We start from the raw sequence: 17475 nt of genomic DNA, 5'->3' as shown, positions 1-17475 counted from the left end.
TCATAACCTTAATTTTTCTTTTTCCCCTCTTCACAGATGCTCCCTCCTCTCTTCTCACCCCGAGTTCCTATGTGTTTTGTTTTTCGTGTCTTTTGCAGCTGTGAAGATGGAGGTCGGTGCCTGTCCTCGATGTTGATGCCGTTGTCTTCCGATACCAGCACCATCGTTTTGTCTTTGCATTTTTTTGTTTTTCTTAAGTATGTTTCTTCAGTCGTCTGTTCCAGACTTGCACTGTCTTTTTCCTTTTCATCTGTTTTTCTCTTTTTTCTTTCTCTCTTCTTTTTATGTTTCCTTCTCTCTCTTCTCTCGTTGCTTCTTCATCGATTCCTCTCCTTTCTCTCTTTTTGCATTTAGTGAGCATAATGTTGCTAGTTATTCTTTTTTGTTATTCCATTGTGTATTACCACTTGGAATGTCAAAGGATTGAATAATCCAATTAAGAGGCAACGGGTATTTTCACATCTTGCCAGACTCAAAAGTGATGTTGCTCTGCTCCAGGAGTCTCACATTCCTGAAGCTGAGGATTTAAAACCTAAACGTTGTTGGGTTGGTCATGTTTTTTGCTCTCCTACTGTTGATAGGAAAAATGGGGTTGTGATTTTATTTCATAAAAAGTTAATTGTTTCTTTAGTTTCTCATGAATGTGATACTAATGGTGGCTGGGTTATTGTTCATTTGCTTATAGATAATATCCCTCTTGTTTTATTCAATATTTCTGCCCCCACTTGTGTTGATAAATCCTTCTGGCCTTCCATTTCTGATAAGTTAGCTTCCCTCTCTGAAGATTACATTATTTTTGGAGGTGACTGCAATCAAGTTATGGACCCCTTCCCTGACCGTCATTCGAAAGTTAAGTTTGTATCCTCTAAAATGCATTCCCAATTCACTAAAACAATTCAGAACAATGCCCTAGTTGATATTTGGAGACTATGTAACACTGATCTCAGAGAGTATAGTTTTTACTCTCCCAGTCATCATTCCCAATCCCGTATTGACCACATCTTCCTCAGTAAATCCTTATCCTAACATGCCGTCCGCTCTCACATAGGCTCTATTCTAATCTCTGACCATGCCCCTGTCCTAGTTGACATTGAACTCCTTCCATTTTCCCCTCACTCCGGTAGATGGAGATTCAATACACTCTCCTTCTTGACCCCATTTTTTGTTCGGAATTTACTACTTTTGCTGAGGAATTCTTTTTGCTTAATCAAACTCCTGATTCCCCATTTGTTATGGTTTGGGACTCTTTTAAAGCGGCTTCTAGGGGGTTTTATCATAAATTTTGTAGCGCGTGGTAAGAAACTCAAAGAGGCCAAATCAGCTCAAATACTTGCCGACATTAAGCTCTCGGAACAAGCTTATCATTCATCCAACTCGGAATCCTCCCTTAAAAAACTTATTGAAGCTACAATTTCCTTTAATAGACTCACAACTGATGCAGCCTCTAACATCCTCTTGAAATGTAATTCTCGATACTATGGTGGCAGGAATAAAATGGGAAAACTTCTCGCTAATTATCTGAAAATTAGGAAAGAACGCACCAAGATTGAATCCATTAGGACCTCCACGGGGCAATCTCGATTTAAAGATAAAGATATTCTTAACAAATTTGTTTCCTTTTACAAAGATCTTTACACCCCGGAAATTGTCCCTACTTCAAATGACCTTCTCTCTTATTTTCATTCTCTTCCCCCTCCTGCCTCCTCCCATATACATTTTAATTTTTTAGATTTAGACTTATCACTCTCTAAAATTTCCCTTGCTGTTTCTAAACTTCGCCGCGGTAAAGCTCCAGGTCCAGATGGATTCACTATTCAATTTTACAGTCATTTTGCCTCTTTCCTTTTGCCAAAACTTTTACTTTTGTTTCACACCTTTATACATGCTGGTTCTTCAAGTGGCTCTTTTCAACAGGCTCTAATTTGCTTAATCCCTAAGGATGATAAGGACCATTCTTTTTGTAAGAATTACTGCCCTATCTCTTTGGTTAACACAGACTACAAAATACTACCCAAGATCTTGGCTTTGCGGATGGATCCTCTTTTACCAGACTTAATTGGTCCTGACCAGTTGGGTTTTGTTAGGGGTCATCTCTCTTCAAACAACTCTTGAGTCTTCTTTGATGATATGATATGATAAAAACATTTATACAGCGCACGTTCACCGAAGGCTTCTTGGCGCTTTGGACAGACAGAGGAAAAGACTGCGAGATGGAAACATCAATCAATCATTAATCAATCAAAAGCTTGAGAGAACAAACAAGTCTTTAAAGCCTTCTTAAAGGGGTGATAAGAAGAGATAAGACGGAGGTCCGAGGGCAAGGAATTCCAAAAAAGGGAAGCTTGGGTAGCGAATCTTAATCCCCGTGCCTTTTCCCCTTGAAGGGGCACATGAGCAACAGATTAGAGCTCGAAGAGCGGAGAGCTCGGGAAGGGATATATCGATGAAGGCGAGAGGATATGAAGGCAGGGCCTTGATGGGCAAGGGCCTGGTAGGTCAAGCAGCCCACCTTGAAAAGGCTGCGCTGGATCACAGGGAGCCAGTGCAGGTTCCTCAAAAGAGGCTTGGCTGAGCTTGCCCTAGGCTGCAGGAAAACCAGTCTCGCCGCTTGATTCTGAATAAGCTGAAGTTGGCGAGACTGGTAGAGGGGAATGCCAACGTACAATGCGTTCCCATAATCATTACGGGAAATAACCAGACCAAGCGTGAGTAAGGCATCCTCTCTGGCTCTTCCCATTGCTGCTATCTCCCTCGACGCAGAGAAAGCCTTCGATAGGGTTAATTGGGATTTTATGTTTCAGGCTCTCCTTTGGGCTGGTCTTCCTCCCAAATTCATCTCTCTCATCTCTTTACTTTACTCAAACCCTCAAGCTTCCATTTTTGCAAATGGTATGACTTCAGATTATTTCAACCTCCAGAGAGGTGTCCGTCAAGGATGTCCGCTATCCCCTTTATTGTTCATTTTAGCTTTGGAGCCCTTTCTTACTAAAATACGTTTCGACGACAACATTTCCGGCTTTTACTTTGGTTCTCGACAAGTTAAGCTCTCAGTATATGCCGACGACATCCTCTTCTATTGTTCTGATCCTATTTCTTCTCTTCCTTCTTTTCTTCAACAAGTTTCCTCATTTTCTGCAGCCTCCGGTTATTGTCTCAATGTGGATAAATGTGAAAGTCTTCCCCTAAACCCTACATGTCAGAAACATCTTTTCTCCCAATCTGTTTTTTCCTGGCAACCTACTAAAATTAAATATTCAGGCGTTTGGTTTGCTCCTCTCTTAACTGACACTCTTAAAATAAACTTTGATTGTATTTCCAAGAAGCTGGATGCGTCCATCACCAGCTGGAAACCGCTCTTTTTGTCCTGGTGGGGGCCCCTTAGCTCTATAAAAATGATCCTCTCTCCTATCCTTCTATATACTCTCTCTATGATTCCAAGACGGATACCTGATTTCTATTTTGAAAGAATTGACTCTTTACTATTACAATTTTTATGGAGCGGCAAACGTTCTCGAATAGTTATTGCTTCCTTACGGAAAGATAAATTTCAGGCTGGTGTCCGTTTTCCTGATTTCAGAGCCTATCACTGTGCCTTCTCTCTGAAACAATCGGCTCACTGGCTATCATCTGATCTTCCTCTTCATCCTCCCATCTGGATCAACATGGAATCCTCTTTCATCTCCCCTTTCAATTTTCGTGACATTCTATCTTTTACGCGTAGTATACCCCGTTTTCGTAATCCTATTATTTCTCACTCTCATAAGCTCCTTTCTCCTTTCCTGCTTTCATCTTATCCCTCCCATCTTTCGATTAATGAGCAACCTATCTGGTACAACACCCAACTCAAAATCCACAATCGTACCCTTTACTAGAAGACCTGGCATTCTCGTGGATTAAGTTGGATATCTCAACTTCTTTCTCACGACAATATTAGCTCCTTTCCAGATCTTCAAGTGCTCGTTCCCAATACAAATTACTGCATCCAGTTCTCATTCGTTATCTTCAATCGTTACCACTTATTGATGCCGTCCCTCTAATTTATAGATCTACTTGCTCAATATTAGGGTCTTCTCCTTCTGCGTCTTCCCTTTATAATTCCTTTCGTTTTATCACTGATAGACCAAAATCTAAACTTGAGCTCACTTGGGAATCTGATTTCTCTCAGGATTGGCCGACTCTTCTTTGGGATAAAATCTGGACTAAACTTCATAAGGCCTCTAGAGCTGCTCATACTACCCAAACTCTTTATTTTATTTATAATAGAATTTTATTTACTCCTCCTACCCTATCAAAATTCTCATCTGACACTTCCCCTACCTGTTGGTCATGCCCCTGCCCCTCTGCAGACTTAAAACACATGTTGTTTGAATGCCCTCCTATTTCCCAATTTGGGAATTTAGTGTGGACTCAAATCCAAAAGATCTTTTATTTACAGATCCCCTTCTCCCCTATTCACGTCTTTCTAGGTTCTCTTTCTCCTGAGCTTCCCCAATCCCATTGTCACTATTTACTAATTAATCTCCTATTAGCTGTTGCATTTCACGCTAATATCTCTAACTGGAAATTAGCCACAAATGTTTCATACCGCTCTTGGTGGAATGCAGTTTACATTCATCATAGATTAGATACAAATTTGGTTTCTTCCATATCCCTGGCAATTAAACAAGACCTGCTTTGGCTCCCTTTGGTGGATTACCTTTCATCATCTGCTCCTTCAGTCACCTCCCCAGATCTTGACTCAGTTGTAGTACGTAAACCGCCTTGATTTTTTCCCATTGCCTTTTTCCCTAATAATCATGCTTTAATGTTTATCCTATTATGTATTTTCCTATTTTGCTTATTTAATCTGCTCTGAAATTTATTAGGCTCGCTACATTTTCTCTCTATGTGATTATTACTTGCAATGTTTAATTTTACTTTCCAGTACATTTTGTATTTACAATTGCTTCTTTCTTATGATGTATATCAATGCCATACCCATTTTTCTGTTCTTCTTTTCTGCCTCTTTGATCTTTTATTCTCTATATAAAATCAAACTAAAAAAAAATGCTTGCTTCTAAGAACGTGAACCATGCAGAATACAAAGTGCATATAATGTAAATAGGTGGGTTACTGCTTCTGTAAGGGAGCTCCTTTTTATTACTTGTCATTTACAAGTCAAATTCCTAATATAGGACATTGAGCTATTTACTGCCATCAAAGAGCTGCATGCAAACTGCAAGGTATATATTATTTATGTATTTATTAATTTGGAAAGTTTTATATGGCGCTGCCTAGACCCAGAGGTATCAGAGCACTTAACATGTTAGAGCTATATGTTTTTTTGCCCAGTTTTTTTATTATCCCAACCTTGTCAAAACGGTTCATTTGGTTGAAAACAATTCTTATTATTAAAGAGAACCCCTAGCATGATGTTATGTCTCAAATTCAGAATTTTTGCTTTTCTAGAATAAGGACTCTTAAACTATATTGCCTACTAGTATTGATGACATGTCACTCCTACACTACATCTTGTAGTCCTGTCAGAGATAACATTTCCTATACACTGATTTACACACATTTGATTGTTTCTGTGCAATGTGTATGTTATGTAAAGTGCTCTGACACTGGTATGAGTGGTGCTTTAAAATTAAATGAATCTGAGACACAGTGGTTATGGAGTCTTGAAGGACACTGTTAAAGGGTGCTAGTGAGTGAATCCGTGGCAGAGGAGAGGTGGTCATTGGGGGGGGGGGGCAACAAATATTGACGCACAGGGTGCCACCAGTGTTAAAGCCGGGCCTGATTTCATTGAAAATGTAGTTTTCATTTGCATTGCATGGCTCGATTATCGGGGCAGAGGTAGGATGATGTGCAAACAGCTGGAACTTTTATCTGTTGAATTATTAGAGTCCCTAAGGCTGATCTTTTTTGGTCATGGTTGACGCAGAGATGGATGTGGTTCTGTCGTTTATTGCTGAAGCTCTGTGGATGTAGCTAGTCATCATCAGGAGAGTTTGGATGCCTACAAATCACTTCTTTAGGTTACGCTCTGGGCATGTGGGCAGAAGCATAGTGTAGGGATCTGGGGAAAAAATACTGACCTTTTTTGGACCCAGCATTTTAACCACTGTGCAATATAACAAATGCCGGTCATGGATAGAGGGGTTGCCGACCAGAGTGACATGTGGACACGGAGTCAGGTGTATGAAGTGGGGTAGTATTCTGACCCCAGCCCACATAGCCTACATAAACGATCAAAACCTGATGACGTTTACCATGGTCTGAAGGAAATGTGTTGGCTGTAGTCCTTGGCTGTTTTTATGACAAATAAATAAAGAATTGGGAATAAAGGAGAAAATGGACCTACAACAAAGACCTATAGACTTTTCTTTGGGTGCACCTTTCAGTGATTTGCTTAACAAATTAAAGCAGCCCAGACTTCATGCAAGAATAGCTCTTCCTGCAGTGTGCAGTGGTAAACATTTTCCGTTATTAGTGAGGAGAGGAGTCAGAATAGTTAAACATGCATGGTGGACTATATGCTCGAATCTAATTTGAACTAGTTACTTATTCTTTCCTTTATCTCAAACATTTTAGCTGAGTGGAACCAGAATATAATCCCAAACTCCCATCTCCCAAGGTGCAACACATCGGATTCTGGATTTGGTGCAATAAAGATGCAAATCTGCATCACAGTGTGGTGGAATACATAGATGTTTGGCTCTGTGCTGGTGCAGACAGCTCCTTGAAGTGTAAAGGGGAACTTGCACCCTTGCCTAAGTGTCAATGTTTTATGCATAAACAATGGCAGCCCATGCCACACCAACCGACTTCTCAAATTCAAAGTTGCACACATAGCTTTGTGGGGATCCATTCATTAGCCAGTGCATGTTTTTGTAGGTATTATACAGCCTCGTGGAAATTAGGTTAACAAAGTCATCCTGGTTTCCTTGTTTCCTTGCTGTCTACTGGATCTGCATATCTGACCAGATACCCTTCAACATTTCAGGCGATGTTGCTCTGGTCAACTCTCCTTGATAGAGCTGGTACAGGATACAGGGTTCGAAAGGCAGTCTATATCTCAAAGACAACCTGCAGAGCCTTGCTCCTGGTCACAATTCATTGGTTCAGTTGTCCTTTTGTCTTAGGCTTTAGGCTGAATTGCTCCGAGGGGCCTGGTCTAGAAAATGTGGCCATTAATGAATCTTACTTCTCCACGTAAGAGTATGTGATTTACAAACTAGGCCCCTTATACCTAGTATAACATGGCTGATACAGGCATAAAGGGGATTGAAAGTAGGCAGCAGTCCATAGGGACTTGTAGGAAAGGTGTCCCACCACACTTTGTGGCCACCACTAACCTTATGAAGATTAGTGGAATACTCCACAAGCTTTGTCCCCTCTTTAGTGTGTAGGCAAAAACGGTATGCACTACAACAGATCAATCACCACCATTGGGACCTGATCAATTAGACAATGCTAATCCCTGGTAAAGGAGATCCACTTTGAGTGGACTACTACAATTCATCAGAGTCTAAAGCTTTCCTGTGAAGCTAGACAAAAGTCACTTAAAACACCTGCAAGATGAGTTACTGATGCCTAAAATGTATTTATACCAGGTGTGCCCAAATGGTCTCATGAGGAGCAATTCAGCACATTTCAACTGCAGGGGGGACTGTCAAACCTTCAGCGATGGCAAACAATGCCCACATGGACTACACAAGGAATAAATAGACAGGTAGAAACTTTAGATGTACGGTCAAGAGACTTAATGCCCTACATTACCAATGAGAAGTTATTGAAGGATGTATCCTTGAGCTGATTGGTACTCTGTTAAAAGAAATATACATCCATTCAAACGTGAATGAAACCTGGGTATCCAGAGCACTAGACTTTGAAACAATCCACTTCACCTGTAGCTCAAAACAGTTCCATGAGGAGTTCAGAATAGGCTTAAAATCCTGCCTCTTCCTCTCTGCCTGAGGACTACCGCTCTGACTCCTGTGATTAATTGTCCATTTCAACTCTTTAACCCACTATCATAGGCTGTCATTATATCTTCAGAAGCAATACAAATTTATCCGGTAACAGAAGTTACCTGTCAAATCAGGATTACAAGAAAAGCGGCAAAATCCAACTCCTAATATTTGTGCCCCCTGTCAGCCCCGCCTCCTCAGGCATTTAACTTGCAGAATACTAGTATCATGTGCATTTTGGAAACATCCTCAAATGAGTAATAGGAATCTTAATTGGATGCAGAAAGACCATTTCCTTCATTAATTCTTAATTAATTTCTGTGAGTGTTACAGCACACAACTCGGAATGCTTAAGGTATTCACGTATCTCACAATTACTGATCCTCGAAGTATCAGTAATTTTGGGTGTGGGAATGCCACCACATTAGGCCAGAACCCTGCAAATCCACATTTCAACTGTGTCTAAATATAAAAATCCTATAAATAATTTCAGAAAATAGGTACTACTATACAGCAAATTTGAGAACAGGCAGACTTATTGCTAATTGGGTCTTTATGTTGGAGATGTTGCAAACTTCATGCAACACCAATGTATGGAAAACTGATTTCTTGGCTCAAGTTCTCCTAAAGAGCTATCATAAGCGGGGACCATGCTCAACACCATATTGAACCTTAGCTACATTTAGGATATATGTGTTGTACCAGAAGAATTTTTAAAATATAGCTAGCATACCCACATTCTACTACAATTCCTAAGTGAAAATACACAAACGTCTCCACACGTGAACGCTGGATGATTTAAATAATAGGCTAACATAAGAAGGGGTCCCAAATGGACCCGGGAGATTAAAAGGCATGGGTCTGTATTTAACTCTTTAACCACTGTGATATGTATGGGAGTGCTTGGAGACCTTTTGTATTCCCACTTAGGAAAGGCAGTAGAATGTGGGTATGAAAGGATGTCTACCGGTTGAGGTTTGTCAAAGAAAGACTCCACGAGGGAGGCATGAAAATTAAGTTAATGGGGTAATTTTTCAGATGTGAAATAAACTAGGATCCAGTCTGTTAGTCAATGATGATAATGATCATACAGAATTTGTTGAGCCATTTTTCCTATACTTATGTTGTTTGAACTAACTGGAGATCATTGAATAGAATGGGTAAGGTATTGAATTGTGAGAATGGAGTGTGTGAGTTCAGCTTTCAAGTCTTTAGAGACCATGACGTTTGTGCGTATGTATCAAGATGTACATGTCCTTTCTGCCTACGATTCCCAAAAGAACATGATAATTAAGAGTTGGGCATTGGTTGAGCCAGGATTGGGATGTGCGATAAAGCACGCTAACTGAAGATTAAGCTTGTTAAAAAATTTGACATACACGCCTATTGATAAAGTCTCTTTTGGATACCCAGACAAAATGACACAATAGATTCTGCTCATCTGGAGTGTTGGAAAGGATTGATTACCGACAGAGAGTATAACCAAATTCAAGAGGGGACAAACCATCTTGGAAGCTTTAAAGCTGGAAAAAAATGTAATCATAGGTTTCCAGATAACACATGATTGCTATTTTAGTAGCGAATAGGGTAGCTAATGACTGATTGTTCACTCATAGATACAACCAATGACACTGAGTATATAAGGTGGGAGAAAGATCCATAAATGGAATAACCACCAAACCGTCATCAGTCAACACTGATGCTTTAGGTTGTACGCTTTACTGGTTTTATGGCACAGATTCAGATTGTGTGGGGGTTCCATCTTATTACTTTTAACCTCTTCGATGCTCATGACAAGGTCAGCTCGTCATGGGTGTTACCTGCGCTGTGCTTATGACGAGCTGACCTTGTCATGAACCTATAATATTCTGAGCTTTCAGCGCAGGAGGGGGAGAAGCCTTAGCACCCAAGGTGTTAAATAACTGGATTACAGAGTAAATATGTACACAAAACCACTTACCTGTGAGTTAAAATTAAGCGAACGGTCAAAGATGACTACAAGGTTTTTAGCCAATTCAACCAGAGTCAGTACAGGCCCACAGGTCTCTTGCCATCATTTGTTTGCGTTGCACTTTTCATCCTAAGTGGGATGGGTATGCCCAGACGTGGGTCCCTTGCTCACTGTGCCACTGGATTCAAGCTAGCCTGACTGAGTGTAATGCCCAGAAGCCGGCCCCAGGATGCTTATTTCCGGTCCAGGGAGGACCTGGCTTGGCAGTTTGGTCTGGACTGTTCCCATGAGGCACAGGGTTAAGACTGATTTGCATATGGCTGGGTCCCAGATCTCTTGACTGGGGGTGAATGTATGATTTTTCACCATTCCGTCCATCATTTGTTTGCGTAGCACTTTTCACCCTAAGTGGGATGGGTATGCCCAGACGTGGGTCCCTTGCTCACTGTGCCACTGGATTCAAGCTAGCCTGGCTGATGAAAGGTAATGTCCAGAAACCAGTCCCAGGATGCTTGTTTCCGGTCCAGGGAGGACCTGGCTTGGTAGTTCGGTCTGGACTGTTCCCATGAGGCACAGGGTTAAGACTAATTTGCATATGGCTGGGTCTAAACTGGGGTGGCATGGTGAGCAAAAGAACAATGAATTTAACACAGAACTCTAATAACTGTCTTCCAGACATGGACGATGAGTTAACAAATAGACTGAGTTTGAAAATTGAAGGTCTAATTGATTCACACCTGGAGCCCGTCTTGACAAGTATCGCGAAAGACATAGTGGACACGTTAAATACATGTGTAGCGGGACTATTGAAGAGATGCGAGGCAATAGACATGTTTATTCAAGAATATCGCAGGTCCCTGAGCCTAGCACCCACCATGCAGAACCCCATCACTACTAATCCTAGTCGGACAAATATCGCTGCGACTTGTGTTTTGGGTAATCCGCCCTTACATGTTAATTCTCCAGCTGTAGATATGGCAATCATTGTAAATGGCACACACCCTCTCCCTAGGGCACTTATACCGGAAAAGGCCAACAGGCATAGCCCAGTAGTCTTGCATCAGCCTGCTAAAGAGTCATCCTTGTTCCCTGCCAATCTAAGCTGCATCTTCCACCTCAAAGCACACCCTTAGTGGCGGTCCTAACAGGGGACCTCCTTTAAAGTCGAATGCGGTAGAAAGTACCCAGGAACTAATGAGAATAACTAGGAATTGGTGTACTCATTATTCTAGTGGGGAAGCTGGCATAGCTGATTGCATAAGTATGGTTAGACGAGTGGGGTGGGTGGGTCCAAAAGAGAAAACATTAAAAGGTGATTGTGTTGTCATTAATTTTAAGGCACAGGACATGGCGAACCGACTCTTTTGGGATGGGTCAGAACTGACAAACCCAGGTATTAGGCCACTTCCCCTGGGATTTTTCTATCCACCATCCACACGAATGGGCGGAATTTGGATGCTCAGTCAATTAGACCCCCTATACTCCCCCTAAACGCCCCATGTTACCCACAGCACAACTTAGCAGCGAACTCACTGCGGGCTGTAGAGTAATTTGGGAATGCCATTATCCAATCGTTTTTCTCCCTTATCAGGAATGGACGAAAACGACTGACTAAATGGTAACATAGACATTGCAACCCATACGACGGCGCAAGTCCCGCCCTGCAGAATTGTAAGCTGGAACGTAGCAGGTGTAAGGGCAAAGATGGGGAATGAAAAATGGGTGGGGTTCCTAAAAACGTTTGACATCATTTCACTTCAGGAGACCTGGGACCCAACGAATTGTTTCTCCTTAGATGGCTACCAGCACTTTTCCATCCCAGCTCAACGTAGTAGGGCGGGTAGAGCTAAGGGGGGCCTGACAAGCCTGTTCTCCTTAGAACTAAAGGGCTTGTTTACCCAACTCGATGTGGGTTCCGACAACAGCCTAATAGTGGAATTGTCAGTAACGGGGATAAATAAAATACTATTTATACATTTTTATAACTCTATGGATAGCGAAGACAATAACTTAGCGCTATTAGAAAAGTTTCTTCTATCATACTCTCTAAAGTCAAATACATTCGAGATCATATTTATGGGAGACTTCAATACTCACCCCTGTGATAAACTGTGAGGTTCTGAAGGTTATGAGGGTCCCCAGCTCCCAGTCCTGCCTCTTTTTGAGCATTCAAAGCAGGGTGAGAACCTGGAACTATTTCTAGCTAGCTGGAACCTCTATGAGTCCAGCTGTGGGAAGGCTAGTACTAGGACCCCAACGTTTAAGGGGAGAGACATAGGGACAATAATAGACTATATTTTCCTAACATCTTTTATGCTGTGTAGAGTTTTAAGTTATCTTACGGAGGTCTCTGTCTACAGTGAGCACAACCCTGTGATACTAGAGATGGAACCCGGAGACCTCCTTTGTTTTAAGGATGCGCTGCAAAAGGGGGGGAAAGATGTGACCGTGAAACACCAAGGTAGAAGACTGAGATGGTCTAAAGTGGTCCCCGAAAGCTTTTCAGGTGAGGTTTTACCCAAGGTGGAAAGGGAGGTTAATATATGTCTGGATACTGAGTCACAGGGTGTACATATGATCGACGCCTTTGGTGTCATCTGTCAACAAATTAATCTAAGCCTACAGAGAGAGGGAAGGCAGACAATTCATTCTGGTAAGAGGTGGTTCAATAGGATCTGCACCAGAGCCAATGCTGCCCTTCTTAAAGCACTAAAAGCTTCTCCAAAGGACAGAGGGATCATAGCCAGCCATAGATCAGCTTATAAACAGGCATTATTAACTAGAAAACGGGAACTGGAGGAGGAGGCCTGGATTAAACTTCTATCTCCCGAAGTGTTGCGAGACAGCAGGAAATTCTGTGCCACCATAAACCAACCTCTGTTCTCAGATGATGAAAATTCTCCCTTGAGTTGTAATATTCCAGATGTGACTGGATTGCTCATTTTGAGAAAATCTACAGGCTGTCAGGAGACAACCATAGGACAGACAATAGTCTCCCAGAGAATGTTACCCCCATGGTGGTCTTTGACGTCACCGAAGTGGAAAGGGCCATTGGAGAAATGTCCCAGAATAAGGCCCCGGGCCCTGACGGGGTCCCTGCTGATTTATTTAAAGCTGCCCCACATTTTTGGTCCAAAATTGTGTTAAATGTGTTTAATTCTCTGGGACCAAATAGTTTGCCAGCTACCTGGGCCACCTCAATTATAATTCCAGTTTTTAATATGGGGAACAGACAGGACCTGTCCTGCTACAGGCCGATTTCCCTTATTGATTCGAAAAATATTGGGCCGTGTAGTCCTATGTAAATTAACAGATTGGTTGTCTGAAAGAGGGGTCCTGTCCAATGCACAATGCGGTTTTAGAGCCAAAAGGAGTACCCTTGACCAATGTCTTAACCTCCAACTTTTAATCAGCAAGTACACTATAGCTAAGGAGGGGTCACTTTATATGGGGTTCATGGACCTCTCCTCAGCATTTGACCTAGTCAATAGGTCAAAGCTGTGGCAAATATTACTAAACATGGGTATCGAACCACCATTAGTGTACTTTCTAGCAGACCTGCATTCTGGTCTTTTAGCTGCAATTAGAGTAAATACTGAGGGGCGATGTACAAGTCATTTTAGGTCAGAGAGGGGGGTCAGACAGGCGTGTATTCTGGCCCCCCTCCTGTATACACTATATATTAACGCCCTGGAGCCTGCTCTGGAGGACGTGTCACATGACGTACCACATATTGGGGAACTGGTTATTCCAGTAACTAGTCCCCTGTAACTTCACCTCTGAGGCGGAAAGCCGGAGGAAATACACGCTATTGTTTTAAAGTGCTCTCTTTGTGTTCTACATATTTTAAAACTTTGTTTCCTGCCCTGAGCTCTGTGCTGGGCTGCCTGCCATCAAAGCATTACACTTTCAGCGGATTTTAGCACTGGTTTGTGGTGTTTGTTGATATCTGCCGCCATCGCCTGCCGCGAGGCCACGCCCACCTAATAGGCCACGCCCACCCTACCCGCCTATAAGAACGCGCTGACACACGAGTGCGCTCCCTGTAACTTCACCTCTGAGGCGGAAAGCCGGAGGAAATACACGCTATTGTTTTAAAGTGCTCTCTTTGTGTTCTACATATTTTAAAACTTTGTTTCCTGCCCTGAGCTCTGTGCTGGGCTGCCTGCCATCAAAGCATTACACTTTCAGCGGATTTTAGCGCTGGTTTGTGGTGTTTGTTGATATCTGCCGCCATCGCCTGCCGCGAGGCCACGCCCACCTAATAGGCCACGCCCACCCTACCCGCCTATAAGAACGCGCTGACACACGAGTGCGCTCCCTGTAACTTCACCTCTGAGGCGGAAAGCCGGAGGAAATACACGCTATTGTTTTAAAGTGCTCTCTTTGTGTTCTACATATTTTAAAACTTTGTTTCCTGCCCTGAGCTCTGTGCTGGGCTGCCTGCCATCAAAGCATTACACTTTCAGCGGATTTTAGCGCTGGTTTGTGGTGTTTGTTGATATCTGCCGCCATCGCCTGCCGCGAGGCCACGCCCACCTAATAGGCCACGCCCACCCTACCCGCCTATAAGAACGCGCTGACACACGAGTGCGCTCCCTGTAACTTCACCTCTGAGGCGGAAAGCCGGAGGAAATACACGCTATTGTTTTAAAGTGCTCTCTTTGTGTTCTACATATTTTAAAACTTTGTTTCCTGCCCTGAGCTCTGTGCTGGGCTGCCTGCCATCAAAGCATTACACTTTCAGCGGATTTTAGCGCTGGTTTGTGGTGTTTGTTGATATCTGCCGCCATCGCCTGCCGCGAGGCCACACCCACCTAATAGGCCACGCCCACCCTACCCGCCTATAAGAACGCGCTGACACACGAGTGCGCTCCCTGTAACTTCACCTCTGAGGCGGAAAGCCGGAGGAAATACACGCTATTGTTTTAAAGTGCTCTCTTTGTGTTCTACATATTTTAAAACTTTGTTTCCTGCCCTGAGCTCTGTGCTGGGCTGCCTGCCATCAAAGCATTACACTTTCAGCGGATTTTAGCGCTGGTTTGTGGTGTTTGTTGATATCTGCCGCCATCGCCTGCCGCGAGGCCACGCCCACCTAATAGGCCACGCCCACCCTACCCGCCTATAAGAACGCGCTGACACACGAGTGCGCTCCCTGTAACTTCACCTCTGAGGCGGAAAGCCGGAGGAAATACACGCTATTGTTTTAAAGTGCTCTCTTTGTGTTCTACATATTTTAAAACTTTGTTTCCTGCCCTGAGCTCTGTGCTGGGCTGCCTGCCATCAAAGCATTACACTTTCAGCGGATTTTAGCGCTGGTTTGTGGTGTTTGTTGATATCTGCCGCCATCGCCTGCCGCGAGGCCACGCCCACCTCTCCTCTCCCCTAAAATGTGCTTCCCACGTAAGCGCAGCGGGAGCGCCGTTTGCGCGCCGAAGGCGCGCCTAAGGCAAGCCCGTCTGCGCCCGTCATCGCCAGACCATCGCCTCTCGCCAGTCCCCCTGCTCAACTCGTACCATCTAAACTGCAGTACGATAGAAACTCCCTCCTTGCACTTAAACCAGACTCAAGATGCAACAAACTTGAAGGCTGCCTAGGACAGACAGGTCTGTACTGCAAGTCATGTTGTTTTCGGATACCCTCACCCGGGCTAGTTAGCCACAATACCACTGCCCATAAGCAATACTCCCTTTCCATTCTCCAACTTAATGTCAGATCTCTTGTGAAACACCACGCCGAGGTGTTCACCCTCATAACAGAGGAACATCCTGACATTATGTTTATCTGTGAAACCTGGCTTCACGATGACCAAAACAGCATCCTAAATCTCTCACTGCCCGAGGGTTTCTCTATAAAAACCATCAATAGAGACTCTAGGGGGGGGGGGGGATAGCTGTTGTCTACAAATCGTCTTACAACTGCACTTTTGAAAAGGAAGCCATTTGGGGCTGTGAAAGCGCAAGATTTAAAATCTCTACCAGTCCCCAGTTCACCCTCTCTGGACTATATATATACCGGCCCCCTGGACCCACTGCCAGGTTCATTGAGGAACTCTTAGATGTCGCTCACACTCTAGTGATATCCTCTCCCAATTTTACCATCCTGGGAGACCTTAACTTACATTTCGACTCCCTGACCGACCATACCATTAAGAACCTTCAGGCGGACCTCACGGCCCTTCAGCTAATCCCACTCATTCAAACTTCCACTCACTCGGCCGGCCATTTACTGGACCCTGTGTTCTCCAATCTTCCAGATGCCTCGGCTGCCCCCCCTAAACCCATGGGGTGGACTGACCACTCCCTTATTAAATTCACCCTGAAGACCAGAGACTCGATTGTGAATAACACCTCCAGTTCCCGATATAAGAGGCCGTGGCATAAACTGGCACCTAGTGACCTTACCAGCAAACTAGGCAACCTCCACCCTAACCTCTCAGACGGAGATATTAACTCCGCCTACGCGGCCTTTCAAAACTGGATTAACCTAGGACTAGACTCCCTAATACCAGCAAAATGGACTAAAACCCGCAATACGCCATCTAACCCATGGTATAACGAAAATCTTTTAACCATGCGGAAAGACTGCAAAAGGGCTGAACGCCAGTGGAGGAGAGACTACAAGGACACCGATAAAGCTGCCTACCTTCTAAAATTGAGGTTATACCACAAGGCGGTGCGCACCACCCGTGCTTCCTTCTATGCGGAAGCAATTAGCTCCAGTAAGAATCCTTCAAAAACTATTTTTGAACTTGTTCAAAAACTTAAAGATAGTCCTAGTCCTACCTCGGGCATAACCTCCGCACAACAATGCGAGGAACTTGCCACCTTCTTCACGGAAAAGGTAAAGAAAATCTACACCTCCTTCCCTCAGATCCTCCCGGATACCTTCAAACCACGTGAGCCCTCGTCAGACAGTCCCAGTCTGTCTCTCATCCCCAGTTTAACAACTGACGAACTCGCCAAACTGTGCACCAAAGTTAAATCCGGCTCGCCCACAGACGCCATGAGACCCGCCAAATTCCTAGAATCTCTCGAGTTCTTCCTCCCTTCTTTGACTACCCTACTTAACCTATCATTCTCCTCAGCAGTGGTCCCCACGTGTTGGAAGCAGGCCTGGGTCTCTCCAATCATAAAAAAACCTAACCTGGACCCATCACAACCAGGAAACTTCAGACCAATTTCATTGCTTCCATGGGTCTCCAAACTGGCAGAAGCCCATGTGAACAAGGTTCTAGCCAATTACATGACGCAACACCAAATTCTAGACCCATCACAAAATGGCTTCAGGCCAGGATTCAGCACCGAATCCGCCTTGCTGACCACCATTGAAAACTTACGGAACATTCTGGACGCCGGTCAAAGTGCTGCGCTGATTTTACTCGATCTCAGCGCAGCCTTTGATACGGTCTCCCACTCCATCTTATTAAAACGTCTCGAAGACATAGGTATTAAAGACCTTGCACTAGAGTGGTTCTGATCATTCCTAACAGACAGATCTTTCCGGGTCTCTGCCCCCCCGTTTACATCAGAGCCTCACCCCATAGAGCAAGGCGTCCCCCAGGGA

Source organism: Lissotriton vulgaris, chromosome 10, assembly GCF_964263255.1.
Source record: "Lissotriton vulgaris chromosome 10, aLisVul1.2, whole genome shotgun sequence".
NCBI lineage: Eukaryota > Metazoa > Chordata > Amphibia > Caudata > Salamandridae > Lissotriton > Lissotriton vulgaris.
This window is presented reverse-complemented; position numbering follows the sequence as displayed.